General features: G+C 36.5%; 1 protein-coding gene across 1 annotated transcript in view; it reads left to right on the top strand.

The window, feature by feature from the left end:
* Positions 1-2706: 2706 nt before the first annotated feature.
* The window catches only part of otud7a (OTU deubiquitinase 7A), a 44819-nt gene continuing 32840 nt past the window's right edge, over positions 2707-14685 (top strand). The window contains exon 1 of the mRNA XM_014990334.2: positions 2707-3328. The gene's annotated coding sequence lies outside the window, so the exon portion shown is untranslated. The remainder of the gene's footprint in view (positions 3329-14685) is intronic.

Genomic DNA, 14685 nt, shown 5'->3' with positions numbered 1-14685 from the left:
GTTTTAGAAACACGAGTCTTAAATTGCGCAGAGTTTCAGTAACGTGCACTTAATGTGACATCAGTAATGTCATATTTTACATCAGAAAAAAAGATCATCTGAGTTAATACAGCAATCAGTTTGCCAGCAGTTAGTTCGTTTAAGTATTTCAGTTGAGGAGGAAAAGCCATTCAAAACAATCTTTCCCTGCGTGAAAAAGTGGTCTATCATCAAACACACACACACACACACACAATTCCCCCACCCTGACACACATGCACCTCCACTTGTTAAATAAGGCATTGACTGTGATTAACCACAGCTACGCCTGCCTTACCAGCCCTTACAGACACGAAATAGGCTAAAAGATCTCGTTAATAAACTGTTGTGACGTTGATAGGTTTGATATATTTCTGAATATTAACTAGCACATGATTTACTGGAAGCACCAGTTTTAAAACTTAGATCAGTCTTATTTCATAAAAAAAAACATTAGCAGTCTCAAATTCATCATAGATATGAAGAGGAAATTATCTTTGTATGGGAATCTAAATTGTATCAAAACAAACTAGATGAATGTAATATCTTCTGCAAATATTTAGAATATTGAAAGATATATTGAAATATCTTTCAATATACAGCTGAAAGACTGGATATTTAGTCTTTCAGTTGTATATGGAAAGACTATTTTGCATCTAGTAACTAGGAGAATCAACTTTTGAACTGTGAGCATTCAAACTAAAGTAATGACTAATAAGCAATCAGATACAAAGATGAAATCCATCTTAAGGAGTTGAGTTGAAGAATAAATGTTCAGGTTTGCTGATAAAGATTTAATCTTATTTCTCACATTTTTTTTCTGGAACAGTAAAATAAGCAAGAACTTAATTTATGCAACAACAAAAAAAATCCAGTTGCATATACAAGTTTAACTCTCATCTTATTGGTCTTAGGGAAAATTTGGAAGAATTCATGAAAGGGGTCTCAACATAGGAAGGTGTGGAGCTTAACCAGAAAACATTATTAAATGACAGGTCATGGGAGTACCTCCATTTTGGGTCAAATGTTGTTTACTTTCTCAAAATCAGCTCAGGCTTCTGCTCTAGGTCGCTTGTCCTTGTTTGAAGAGAAAATATCGTCAACAGTGACTCACCCTGGTGGTGTCTGCCCGGGTGATTTACTCTGATGCTGGAACGCTGTTCCAGTCTTGAAATTTAGAAATGTCAGCATCCCAGAAAATCTATCCTGCTGAAAGATTCAAAACATTCGAGTGAACAAAAAAACAGCAGAACCAAGTTTTAAATAAATGGATCCAACTTGTTGTAGACGCAGTTGTTAGCTGGCGTCTCTCACACTGATTCACTGACTCGTCTCTCGAAGTACACACGGTTTAAACTTTTTGCTACATCTATATCTGTTAACCGCTAGGAAAAATTGATTCCACCATTTTTCTGAAGAGCATTTGTTTACTTTCGCATGGAGGTAGAGTGTTCCAAAGACAAGCATATCTTTCTTTTCATATGCAGAAGTCAAGGACTCAGAGTGATGTGAAATATTCTTACTATGGGAAAAGGACAAGGTTACATTCTGATGAGATTTTTACTTGTAGGCACACAGTAGTTTAAGAGAATTCACCTTTTACAAACTATTTGTCATACCTTCTTTGTACTCATTTTGGACTATCTCAAGAGCATAAGGTAGAATCAAAAAATAAATGAGTTTAATCTGAAATAACCTGAAGGTGTTTTTGAAAAGCTTTAGTCAGTTAAGTGAAGTGTTTACAGATTCAATAGATTGAATGATGAGGCATTTTAATCAGACTTTTTGAAAATAACAACATTTAAGCAGGTAGTAAGAATACTTTCATTCAGCCCACATTCCTTTATTTATTTGGTCTGGTATTATATGTTAATCTTTTAAGAAATGTTGTTTTTGCATTAGCTATAAAATGAAAAGCATCAAAATGAACTAACATAAAAACTTGCAAACCTCAATCTGTGTGTAATTAATCTATATAATGTGTGCCATTCTGAAACGAGTTATAGAGCCATTTCTAAGGCTTTGGGAGTAAAGCACAGTGATGCCTACTGTCCACAAATGTGATTATATTGGGAATAAACCTTCACAGGGGTGGCCACCCTACCAGAATTACCCACTAACTCAACCAGGAGTCACAAAATAAACCAGAATAACATCAAAGGTACTGCAACACTGAGATCAGATTTCCTGATTCAACAATAAGAACAATGTTTTGTTTGTTTTATTTTGTTTGATGATTTAGGACATTTGAGTATCTGAGAAAAAAATTAAAAACAGAAAAAAAAATAAAGGGAAAATAATAACCAACTTTGTCCTCTTTCAAACCAGTTTTGATGTGTTTTTGTGTTAACTGTCCTGTTGAAACGCCCCCTTGTGACAAAGTTTCAACTGTCTGTTGTGTGAATTGAAGTAACTGAAATATGGACTGTTTCTTCATTACACAACATTATGATGCTGACCTTTTGATAGTTAGGTGGCTACAAATTTCAGTCAAAGTTGTAGTTACAGGTTTTTTACACAATTAGTAACAAAGACAAAGGAGTTGGAAATGTTGATGAAGCTTCACCACTAAGACAGAAATTGAGGACAAAATAAAGCAGGATCAAACGGAAACGCATGTGAGTCTGGATTTGTGTCCCTTACTTGTAGAAACAGATTTTTTTCATATGCAGTCATTTTGCTTACTGCTATGTATAATGTTTTGCTGTCACAATAAAAAAAATGTTGGGTCTAAAGAGCCGAGACAAAGATAAAGATGAGCATATAAAACTATATCAGGAACAAGATACATTTTTTTATTACACTAAATAGTATTTTTATTTTTTTTAAAAATGACTTTATAGATAAGATGCATGAATGAAATGTGTGGCCATCTTTAATTATTTTGTGTGTGTTTTTTTTTTAATAGTATTAATATTAATGCTTGTAGTTTTTTTTTTTACATTAAAAAAAAAACAAAAGTGCAAATTTAAGACAAAACAAAAAAAAAAAACTTCAATGCACTGACTTGTTTATTAATTTTTTTGTTCAAAGACAGCGACACCTGGCGGAGCCCCCTTGGAGGTGCCGCCGGGGTCACTCGCGGACGTCACGGCGCTTGCGGAGGAGGCGCGGCTTGGTTCTGCTGCAGCGGAGAAACATGACATGGGGATGAGCGAGAGCGAGAGAGAGAGAGAGAGAGAGAGGCAGGGAGGCAGACAGGCAGGGAGGGAGTGAGAGAGTGAGTGAGACAGCCTGATTGGAATAAACGGCTCGTCAGAGGTCTGGGCCGAAAACGTAATGATGGGGAGCAATGACTGAAAAGGCAACGGTAAGACGGCTTGAGCCGATTTCCATTTGTTCTATCACAAAATCCCCACGTTATGCGCACGACTGGACGATCCGTGGCTCATTTGCTGTTAAAAACAAAAGGCTGCACACTGCAGACAGGTGCACCTGTCTTTATGCGAGTACGTGCTTCGATGAAATCAACTTCAGGTTCCGTGCGCTTGGCTTTATTTTAGCTCGAAGGCAGACACATTGCCCCCTAAAAACCTCATCGGCTCTTCGGGATAAGACTTCAGCCGGGCTGATGGGAGTAAAACGCCGTACAAACACGCATCTGCATGCTTAGTCACAGACCTTTGTCATGTAAAACCATATAGTAGCGATGTACTATAGCCTAATTATGAGACTAATGGGGTGGATTGTGTGATGTTAAAATTTCTAATTTTGAGGTGTGCACCCATAGAGATATTATTGTTACCATGTTTGATATTTGCAGATATTGGCTATTAAAAATCAGTGTTTATTTAGGCCAGATGGCTCTACGTGTTGATGGTGAAGAAAAGCATCAAGTCCCACTTTAAGATGCACATTTTGAAATGCAGGAGGAACACCTCTGTGTGCTTTTACATCACTGTAGGTCTTGTTCACAATATCTACCGATGCCTGTGAAGATAGTGAGGCCACTGATTCACTGCTGTGGTATTTTTAAACCCTACTCATGTTCCCTGACAAAGACCTACATAATAACACTGAGCCGCTTCACATTTCTCCTACCTCAATTAAAGGATGATGATGATGATTTTTTTTTTATTTGAATTTTTTTTAACATCAGGTCATCTCAACTCTACAAACACCTTCCCGTCATGTCTGACCGCTTCGGTCTGATTCGTAAGACAGGCGGCTGACAGCAGGTAGCTCAGATAGTTGGAAGGTAGAGCTACTAAAGCAGGCCCCGTGGCTGCCGGGCCGAGCCAGGCCGACGTCAGCTCTGTGGAGGCTTTGGGTGCAGCGTGGCACTGGGGACAGGGCGCCTGGCACCTGATCAGTTGCCACAGTGAATTCTGTTTTCGGTCTCTGGCATTGAGCAGAGCCAGAGACGACTATCGTTGTTGTTGTTGTTGTCGTTGTTGAACCTGGTCGGGCTTTCATGTCTCTGAGGCAGTGCTGCTTTATCAAATCGTTCCTGGACTGATCCAAAATGACAGGCCCTTGTCACATCTGTGTCCGCCTCGCACATCAAGTACCCGAGCGGAGAGAACCCTTCATCAGATAATTTCAAAAGAATTGACTGTGTTATTAACATGACACTTGCTCTGGGTCAGTCCACCTGTGCGTCACTTAAACTACTTAATTCCAACCACAGTGTTGTCAGTTTGTTTTTTTTGTGACTCATTTTGTATCAGAAACAAACAAATTTTGACTCCAGATACTTAAAACACTGTGCATCCGCCTGTCCCAGAAGATTAACATGTATTAAGTATAATGGAGCTAAATAGATATTCATGTCCAACTTGTCATTTTATTCTAGTGCGGGTAAAATATGAGACCAGGATACATTGTCTCTTAATTTTCATTCTTTATTGTGACTTATAGTCTCTACAACTTTACTAAAAAAAAAAAAACAACTGAAATATTTTAGAAGAAAAACAAAACAACCTAAATCTATGCGCTTTCATAAATATTTTCTCACACTTCATTAATACTTTCTTGAAGTATTGTTTACAGAACTCAGTCTTTTTGCATCGAAGTCTGCCTGCGTAGCACATCTTAGTATCATTCATCAACATTTCATTGCAAAACATTCCCACAAAAATCCCCAAACTGATCTCCTGCCCAAAGCCCTTTTCAAATCACTCCAAAACCGTTCAGTGAGATTCGGCTCCGGACAATGACTGGTCTGTTCCATAACTTGAAACTTCTTCGAGTTAAGAAAAATTGATCAGGATGTGTGCTTGTGGTCATTGTTATTGTGCTGAACGATACGGTTCCTCTTTGTCTTTCAGCTTTTTAAAACAGGCGAAAAAACCAGGAGAAAAAACAAACAAAAAAAAAACAGCTTCAAAGCATGATGCTGCCACACTCTTGCTTCACTTTGGGTGTATTATTTGGTGCTATGCAGTGTTGTTTTTTTCATCAAAGGAACCTTTTAGAATTCTGTCCTAAAAGTTTGGGACAGCCTTGATGTAATAAGACATGACCTTATTAAATGCTTTCGGGAGATCAACAAAGACCCTGGAGCCCAGACTTAGTAAAAATGTAAAATATTTGTTGTCACATGTACTACAGAGCCAGTACCTGTCAGTAATTTCGCCAGCTCTTAATATTGTCGTAAGCCTCTTACCAGGTTCCCTGAGCAGTTTCATTCTCATTTTCATCATGTTTAGGTTAACGTCCCATTGCCGTTAATAGCACTGTCAAATTCGGCTTTATTTATATAGCACTTTTCAAGTGACAATCAAAGGGCTGACCAAGCAAAACAAATGCATACAATAAATTGACATTCTATTAAGAATAGTAGAAATAGTCAAGATAAAAACTGACAAACAAACACGTACATTTTCTTCACTTGGAAATCTTTTGGTGCTCTTTCTTCTTACCTTTTGACAGTGAAATCCCTCTGATAATTTGGAAGCTCTCTCAGGACCATGGCTGTGCTACTAAGTAGAGACAGGAGACGCCTGTTGCAACATCCATCCTTCCATTTTCTTACGCCCTCATCCCCAGTGGGGTCGGCACGAGTGCTGGTGCCTCTCTCCAGCGAGACATTTCGGGTGAGAGGCAGGGTGAACCCTGGATAGGTCGCCAGTCCATCGCAGGGCACCCGTTGACACAGATGAGCTTTATTTGCGGTTAACCAGATGCCCTTAAATTATGGCAAGTTTGTACTGACTCCTGTTTAACATGAGTTTGAATGAGTTGGGTGGTACTGAGCATAGCCACTTCTTTTAAAAAAAGGCTGTACTCAGTTATCTATCCACTTTTTTTTCAATCTGTTATTTTAAAATATAAGTACAAACAATTATTATTATTATTATTATTATTATTATTATTATTATTATTATTATTATTATTATTATTATTATTAAAAGGACATAGGCCATGAGGTTTTAGGTTGCATTAATGGTGAAATAAAAGTTTCCTAAATTATTTCTATTGGTCTACTTTATTTTAATTTATTGAAATCTGGCATCATAACATACAGGTAGACATTTTACATCCACTGAAATTCTATGATATAATCTAAAAACTTTGCATTGTACCGTTTCATCTGAAAACAATTCTTAGAAAATATGACAAATTTTCATGGGTGTGCTGTGGTGGCGCAGGGGTTAAGCACAAGTCCTCGATGTGACTGTCGCAGGTTCAATTCCCAGCCTGGCAACCTTTGCCACATGTCTTTCCCCAACTTTCCTGTCAATTAACTATCAAATAAAGGCCATTAGAGCCTTTAAAAAAAAATAGGGGCCCTAATCTCACCAAGATAAGTCCAGCTGATATTGTTTATTAGAGTCTAATTATTTATTTTTTTTACTACTAGGTTATAGAAAATTAATTCAAATTGTTGAAACAGCTACTAAACCATTACCTGGTGGGTACGAATTAACGCTTGATCAGAACAGAACTCACACAACTCCGTGTCATCCCTACAAACACGGGGTCTGACACCGCCAAATCTGCATTGTTGGAATTGGGAAATAAGCAGCTCCCTTTTATTAATTTACATCATGAAACTAAATAACTTTAAAAGAACCTGCAAATGACGCTCCATCCACCGTTTCCTTTTAAAAAGAACTCCATGCCTTCATGCCTGATCCCCTGAAAGTTTAGTTTCTAGAGGACATGAACGAGTCAAGTGCCTATTGTAATCATGGTTCAATCAGTGCACAGCTTTGAAGTGGGAGCTGTTCTTCAGACATATCTGCAGGTGAAGAAGCGAATGGTAAGTGTTGTGTCTACAGGGGGAGAGAGGTCAGCCAGAGGTCGTGGAAGCTCGCAGAAGGGGTCCTGCTAGATAATCATATTGGGGAAAGGTGATGAGGCTGTGGTGGCCATCTTAGAGTCGCTGCTTTGCTCAGATATGACTTGGTAGCAGAACCGTGTTGTGTACTATCAAGAACTACGTTTAACCAAGCAAATACGTAGATTTTAATACATCAAAGTTTGATATGACATAATGGTGTGGACAACAGAACCTATAAGTATGTCTGTAAAGCACACAGATAATGTTTTGCAGAATAATGCTGAACAGTTTTTAATTTATTAAATGAGTCGTTCTACATCCAGACTTGGATCTGGTAATGACATCATTCCCTATCTAGTGGTGTTCCAGTTCCAAAACTTGCAAAGTTTGTTAATTCATTTGTTCAGTAACCAATAAGGCTCCACAATATTAGGGGGAAAGATAACATTGGATTGTTATTATTACTTTGGCCAGACTTTGCTAACTACCTTTTCCAACCAAATGTTATATTCACCACTTTCCCTGAAGTTCCTAATCTTGGTCGTGACCAAGATTAGGCTAAAGATTAGTTTAAAGACTTGTGCTTTAGCTTTAGACAAGATATCTTCAATTCAAATTCTTGAACCAAAACTATCTGTTATTATACACAGCAGTACTTCAGTCACAGATTGGGCAATTTGGCTAATTACATTTAAAAGAAAATGATTGTGTCGCTTAGATTTAACGTTTCATTGACAATTTAAATAGACCATTATGAAATTTTCAGGTTTATATAACAACGCCTAGTTTTTTTAAGTATTATGTTGAATGAAAATATACTACAGACAGCATTTGCTTTTTGTTTTACTCCACTGTTTATGTAATATGAACTTTGCATATGTACGACACAGTATGGTCAGTACCTGAGAGGGCTGTTGAGATAAAAAATGGGTCTGTAATAGTATTTTGCTCGTTTTGGATTTCTTTCTGATTAAGGTTTAAAGAAAGGGACAACAACTTGTTCATCAGTGTCGTATGTGGCCTACCTTTTTTATTTTTGGGTTAAAATGTGACGCATGCAGTCATCTAAGTCAGACGTCATGGTTTTGTTTTAGGCCTTTGCTCCTCTTACTCTTAATTATTTTTTTTTTGCGTCGCTGCCTCCCCTGTCTGGTGCTGAGTCTGGTAGGAGAGTGCCTGCTGGAGACGTCTGCCACTGTCCCAAAGCCTACAGGGCACAGCCATCCCCTGCACTGCCTTCCAATCAGCAAGGGAGCCGTTCATAAATCAAACAGAAAACTGTTGCACCGGATACCCCTGGTGACTCAATTCAGATTCACAAGATTGGTCATTTTCATTCACTCAGGAAAAATAGGTCACGCTTCTTCCTCTGTGAAAAAAAAAAAAAAAGAAATAAAAAACACCCCACTTGATAGGTTTTTCAGGGTGTTGTCATTCTATCACATTTATAGCTGTTGAGACGTTGTAGTTTGGCAAGTTAGTGTGCGTATATTAGACTACTCATTACATCTTTCATTTCGTACTGAAAGTAAAAAAAAAATAACGCATGGTTATCTGTTTTTTGTCGTTATCTTTTTCTTGTAAAGCATGCTGAATAAGCCGCTCATAAAGTTCTTTATGAAGTGGTTAGACTACATGAATAAATAAAAATATAAATATAAATATGAATTTATGACAAACGTGAGTGTGCTGCCGCAAGTTGCTGTCTCAATGTTTTTTTTTTTTTTTTGCTGATGCTCCCATTATAACGAGCCCCGTTGTCCGATCCCGGAGAACTATAAACAAAACGCTGCGATTTTCATGGCACACTTTTTGCGTCACATCCTCGCTTTGTGCTCCGTCAGGACGCAGCTGTGAGAACGCATCTGCAGCAGAAAGTCTGCTATAAAACATGCTCAAAATTAGCTGGGGAGGTTAAAATGAGGAGCAATTACTCAGACTACAACAATCAGATGAGAAGTGATGTGTCCTTAAAATGGAATGAAGAAACGAAGTTTACAGATGTTTTGATAGGCACAACTAAGTGAAGAAAATAGTGCGACTTTAGGATCACATTATGATCTGTAAAAGTACAAATTTAGTTTCTGTTGCTGAACATTACAAAACATGGCCATTGCAAAATATTTTCAATTCAGTTTTATAGGTAATTTAAACCACTTGAATTAGGGAAAAATAAAAACACTGCAATTTTCAGGTTAAAGGATTTTCTTGACTGAGGTTTTTAATATTTAAGAACCTAAACTGTGACCTCTACTGTATGTAACATGCCAGAGGAAAACCACTGTTTTAAAATGTGTAAAAGTTTGTTCTGATTTCCTGTATTTTAATTATTAATCTTGAAAGCTTCTTGTTACTGATTATTTTAAATGTGATGCTAGCAAAGTTGTAATTAATGGTGGTTTAGACAAATTTATAATTAAAGCCCCAAAAAGTTAGTAGAAAAAGATAAAATTTAAGAGTAGGCAATGACTATATATATATATATATATATATATATATATATATATACCCTGTCCACGTCCTTCATTTTGACATACATGGCTTTGAGCACATGTGGCAAAGCACAAATTAGCCTCTCACCATCTTTTCTGCATGTAGCCATGAATAAATGGGAAATTCTTAAAACAAATTGCGTACTCACAAATAATGTTTGTGGGTTTGTTTGTGTTTGTGTGGTGTAAACAATCATGAGGAGGAGAAAGTGAGAACAAATTTGAAAATGCATCACAAAGCCGACTGAACCGAAAATGAAATTTCATCACATATTTAACTACTGGTGTGGCCTTGGAATGAAAAGATTGCAGCGTTTAACATTGAGCAAAACTATAAAAAAAGTACATGAGGTAAGGTGATATTTGTTTGGTGTACAGCAGGAAACAGGAGAGTTCTGTTTGGTGTTTTTATAACAGGTTGAGCTGTGTGTGGGAGTGACTACAGTTGATGCAATGAACCGAGTTAAGACTTTATGATTTTTGAAGCTGAAGCAGGTTTGTTACATTTTGTTACGTGGGTTTTACCTGCATAAATTAGACAATATTTATGTGCAGGAGGAAGTACTAAAACTTTAACAGCTGTAAAGGAGAAACACAGTTGTTAAAGCTATAACTTGATATTATAACAACTGTATGTTTTACCCCCCCCCCGAGTTCAGCATGCTATATTTACAGTAAATATGTTTCAGTAGGTGTAATATTAAACACAGTTTAACATGGATATTGATGTTTTAAATGTTTAATGACCTATTGGCTAACAAAAGGAAACAAATCATTTATTTGGACAGTTGGATTGACTTTCATTACATTTGAAATATACGTTGATTAGACATCTGTTTAAAATATATTTTCTTTAAAACGTTTATTGTAGGCCACAAGCTTGGTGATCCAATTAGTCATTTCGCCATCACTTTTAATGACGAAAGTGATTAAAAGTGATAAAATTTTAATTTAATCACTTTTAAATGAATTAAAATTAAATTAAATTTTAATTAATTATTTATCTAAAACCACAAAAGTTAAATGAACCTTTGAACAAAAAAAAAAAAACACGGTATTTGAACACCTACTATATAAAGTGCATTTGCTTTGAAGAATCCCAATTTTTTATCAAATTTTATCTCATCACAGTTTTACAAGAAAAGATAACATAAATGTTTTATTCGATGGAAACTTCTGTTTTTTTTTTTTTAAATAAATTAAAACGGAATCTGCAGTCTTGTGACAACAGACTAAAACAAAGGAAAAGAACTCCTTGTATAATTAGTGCCATTAAGTTCTAGAGATTCCAAGTAAATATAGCATGAAAAACTAAGCTTTTCATTACCTTTGTATTGAAAAAAGTCATGTGTTCTAAGTCATTAAGGTTATTAAGAGCTACTGCAGAAGGCCTAAAGAGAGACAGGTCGCAGATCACTGACCTAGACGTTTCTGTGCCTTTGGAAAACCTACAAGATGACCTCTGCCCTGCATTTGTTGCTTTTCCAGAGATGAAGCTTAAAATGCCAGTTGTTAAAGTTACAGCAGCTTGCAGATCAGTCAAAACAGGAAGTGGTCTTAAGTTGTATTTACTCAAATTCCCTTAATATCTCACATTGCAGTGGCTTGGTTGTGTTTTTATAATTTATCCCTAAGAACATAACTACCGAAAAGCCATCTTGATTTCATGCCTCAGATTCACTGCTCTCTCGACAGTCTGGGGCGTCTCTCTTCACTCGTTCTGGAGCTTTCTGCAGTGTGCAAGTCCAGTTTCTCGACTATTTTTAAAAAAAAAATTTTAATATATATATCTCAGATGCTACATCAGACAACAGAGGTTCTGTGACCTCGCCTCCTCTGCTTGCTTCTAAATGCACTAAGCTGCATATTTTTACTATTATGAAGCATTGTTTGAGAAGTAGGATAAATTGGATGTATGACTAAACTGAAATGAGTTATTTAAAGGGCCTTGAGATGACATTTGTTGTGAATTGGAACTATATAAATAAATGGATTAAATTGAATCGAACAACACACACTTTCTAATTAATTTAGTATCATTAGGAGACACTGATTCAGTGACAGGGATAGCCTAGACTGCTGAGAGGTAAGCGTGATAACTGATGAGAAAAGTGAAGAGTTTCATTTGATTTTAGACTGGCATTTAGAATGAAGGGATTTTTGTCAAGAATAGGAAAACCATGGTCTGTACTTCTTCCAAGAACAGGAAAGTCAGCAAAATTATGCTGTCTAAATATTTTTTATATCATTTTGAAATAAATCCATCCTTCAAAGGTGAGCACATTAAAGCTTTTGCATGAGAAGAGTTCTGTCAGAGTTCTGAGATCAAACAGCTTCAGATACATCTGATAAACCCATAAAGAGCCCGGAAACCTCAGAATCAACAAGTTGCAGATATTGAGAGTAAAGCTGGTCCAAAGCAAATTGTTATGTTCACAAATGTTGTGAATAAAACTGGTTTGGATTCTAAATACATAGTTTTACAATGGCAATAAGCTGTCCTGAGGCTGGTGTATATTGGAAAAGTAGCTAGATATGACAAATATAATATATTATTTATTTATTTTATATGTAATAGTTGCATTTAGATTTTGGTTGCATTGGTAATAAACACACATTTCTTTTCATTGTTTTAAAAATAACAAATAAAATAGACTATAAACATATTTCTAATGTGGGGCTGTTGGATGTAGTGAAAATTATCAAATGCAGCCAAATGATTCTGTTCAGTAAGTTTATTTTTTATTATTTTGGCTAAAATGAAAAACAAAACAAAAAAAAACAAAGTCAACCCACTCCTCCAAAACATGTTAATGGAGGCAAAGCTGAAAACCATCAAAGCGATTGTTGGAAGGAGCTCGATTTTGTGAGGTCTCATTAAATACATATTTGACTTAGAAGAATTTGGAGCAGAGCTTTAGGACCCTGCTTGGTACCACTCACTGACCTGAACTGAGAGGGTTTTTGTTTTTTTTTTGTGCTGTGACATAGAATGACCTGACTGCGATCAGACCAACCTGACATAGTTCAATGCTTCGCTCTGACTTATTGAGTTGACAGGAGATTATAAAAAACTTTATTTCCAGGCAGCTTAGCTGCATGGCTGTGGGTGTTTCTTATTTCTGAAACAAAAACAAAGAATCAAAGCAGAGATCAGGACAAACTAAGCTGTGTCCTTCTTCTGAACATGGCGTGTTGACGGATAACACGGCCACGGTTATGTTATTGGTCTTTCATCATGTTCTAAAAGCCGATGCAGATGTTGATCATAAGTAATGTGTGCATTATTATGGCGATTTGATTGTTGCCCTGAGCATCTGATGTGGATGGAGATGGAGAGAGTGACTAGCTATTTTAGTCTTTCCATGTCTTTTCTTGATGCCAAATTCAAATTCTTGTTTTTTGTAATATGCATCATGTATAGGTGACTGTTTATGTATATCTCTCTAAAGTAAAGCAAAGTAAAGTAAAGAGTTATGATCTAATTTTCTGCCTCTCGGCTCCCGGCTCTTTGTTTGGATGAACTGCTTCTCTGTCAGAACGGAGGAGCTGATTTACCTTTGAGGACAGGAGAGTGATTATCAGCTGTTTTCAAAAAGTAGTTTCTCTCTTTCTGGTATGCCTTTCTTTTAATTCATTTGTACGTAAACAAGAGCATACAAAAAAATGGGCCTTTTTTTTCATAACTAAGATCATTTTGTTGTGTTCGGGGTCACGAGAGCAGGGATTTATTCCAGCTGTTATTGGGCTAGAGAGTCAGCTACACCTTAAAAACAGGGTCTACATAGAGACTTAGTTATTTGTGCAAACTCCAAGCATGACCAGCCAAGGCCATGTTATTAGATTTAATGAAAGGAAATGATTTTACAGGCTAAAAATTCCCCAGATATGTTAGATAATAATGAATCTTCCTGTTGTAAGTAAATGTCACTTGGGTAACCGCAGCATCATTGCTGTGATAATTAATTCTGATTCTGACTCAGAAGTGCCATAGATGGTAAAAGCTCGGATTGTTGGTATAAATGGCATGGGCATCAGATTGGTGCTGTGCTACAGTTCTTCCAACTTATTGTGAATATCAGTATACGAGCCCAACGCAGTTGTTAGCACAACGGGAGAAAAACGGATAATTTTTGAAGCATAAAAACAAAAATATATTTTTGACAGTCATATAATATCAACCTATTTGTAATATTTAGTTAACCAAACCTATCAGATTGTGAATATGTCTCTTATCCCATTGTCGTCTTCTGGTGACCGCACGCGTTTTCTGCCAGGTTTTCTTCTAAAGTCTCATTAGGCAATTTCAAGTCTTTAATTTTCCCCTAATTTTGTCATTCTGTATTTTTATTTGAATGCATGCCGTGACTCACTGTAATTACAAAGAATGGAATATCTATTCTTCTCAATTTTCTGGTTGAGTTAGTTTAATTAGCATAACTTGACAAACACTTCAGTTCCGTCTGAAGAAATATAAGTCGAGATAATGGTACTGCCTCCGTCTTCCACTCTACACACAGCGTCTTTCCATGACATGTCACTGTTTTTATACCAAGTCCAGGTTTGGTTTGGTTTTATAAATAAAAGCGTGGTTTCAATCATAAAACTTTTTTCATCAAGGGTTTTTAAAATATTGGCCAGGTCTGGTATGTTTAATGTGGTTGGAAAGTTGTCTGCAAATTTTCAGTTGTCCCACATCTTATGCTAATATTGGTGAGCTTCTCTATTCCATGGCGTGTAAATAGGGCAGCAGTTTTTATTTTACACCCTTCTCCTAGTTGATACCTTTGACATTGGAATCGTTTTTTTTTTTTTTTACATCCTTTGTAAACTCTGCAAATTACGACTTCACATAAAGAATGTGTTGAGAAAATGGAATTGCATTCGGTATAGATAGTTCAAGTCAAGTTACTTCGGTTTTTAATTTTTGATATTTTCTCCTGCTAC

Source organism: Poecilia mexicana, unplaced genomic scaffold, assembly GCF_051168715.1.
Source record: "Poecilia mexicana isolate PSO_F unplaced genomic scaffold, ASM5116871v1 scaffold_6, whole genome shotgun sequence".
Classification (NCBI taxonomy): domain Eukaryota; kingdom Metazoa; phylum Chordata; class Actinopteri; order Cyprinodontiformes; family Poeciliidae; genus Poecilia; species Poecilia mexicana.
Note: the sequence above shows the minus strand (reverse complement) of the source record. Positions and strands in the feature narration are given on the sequence as shown.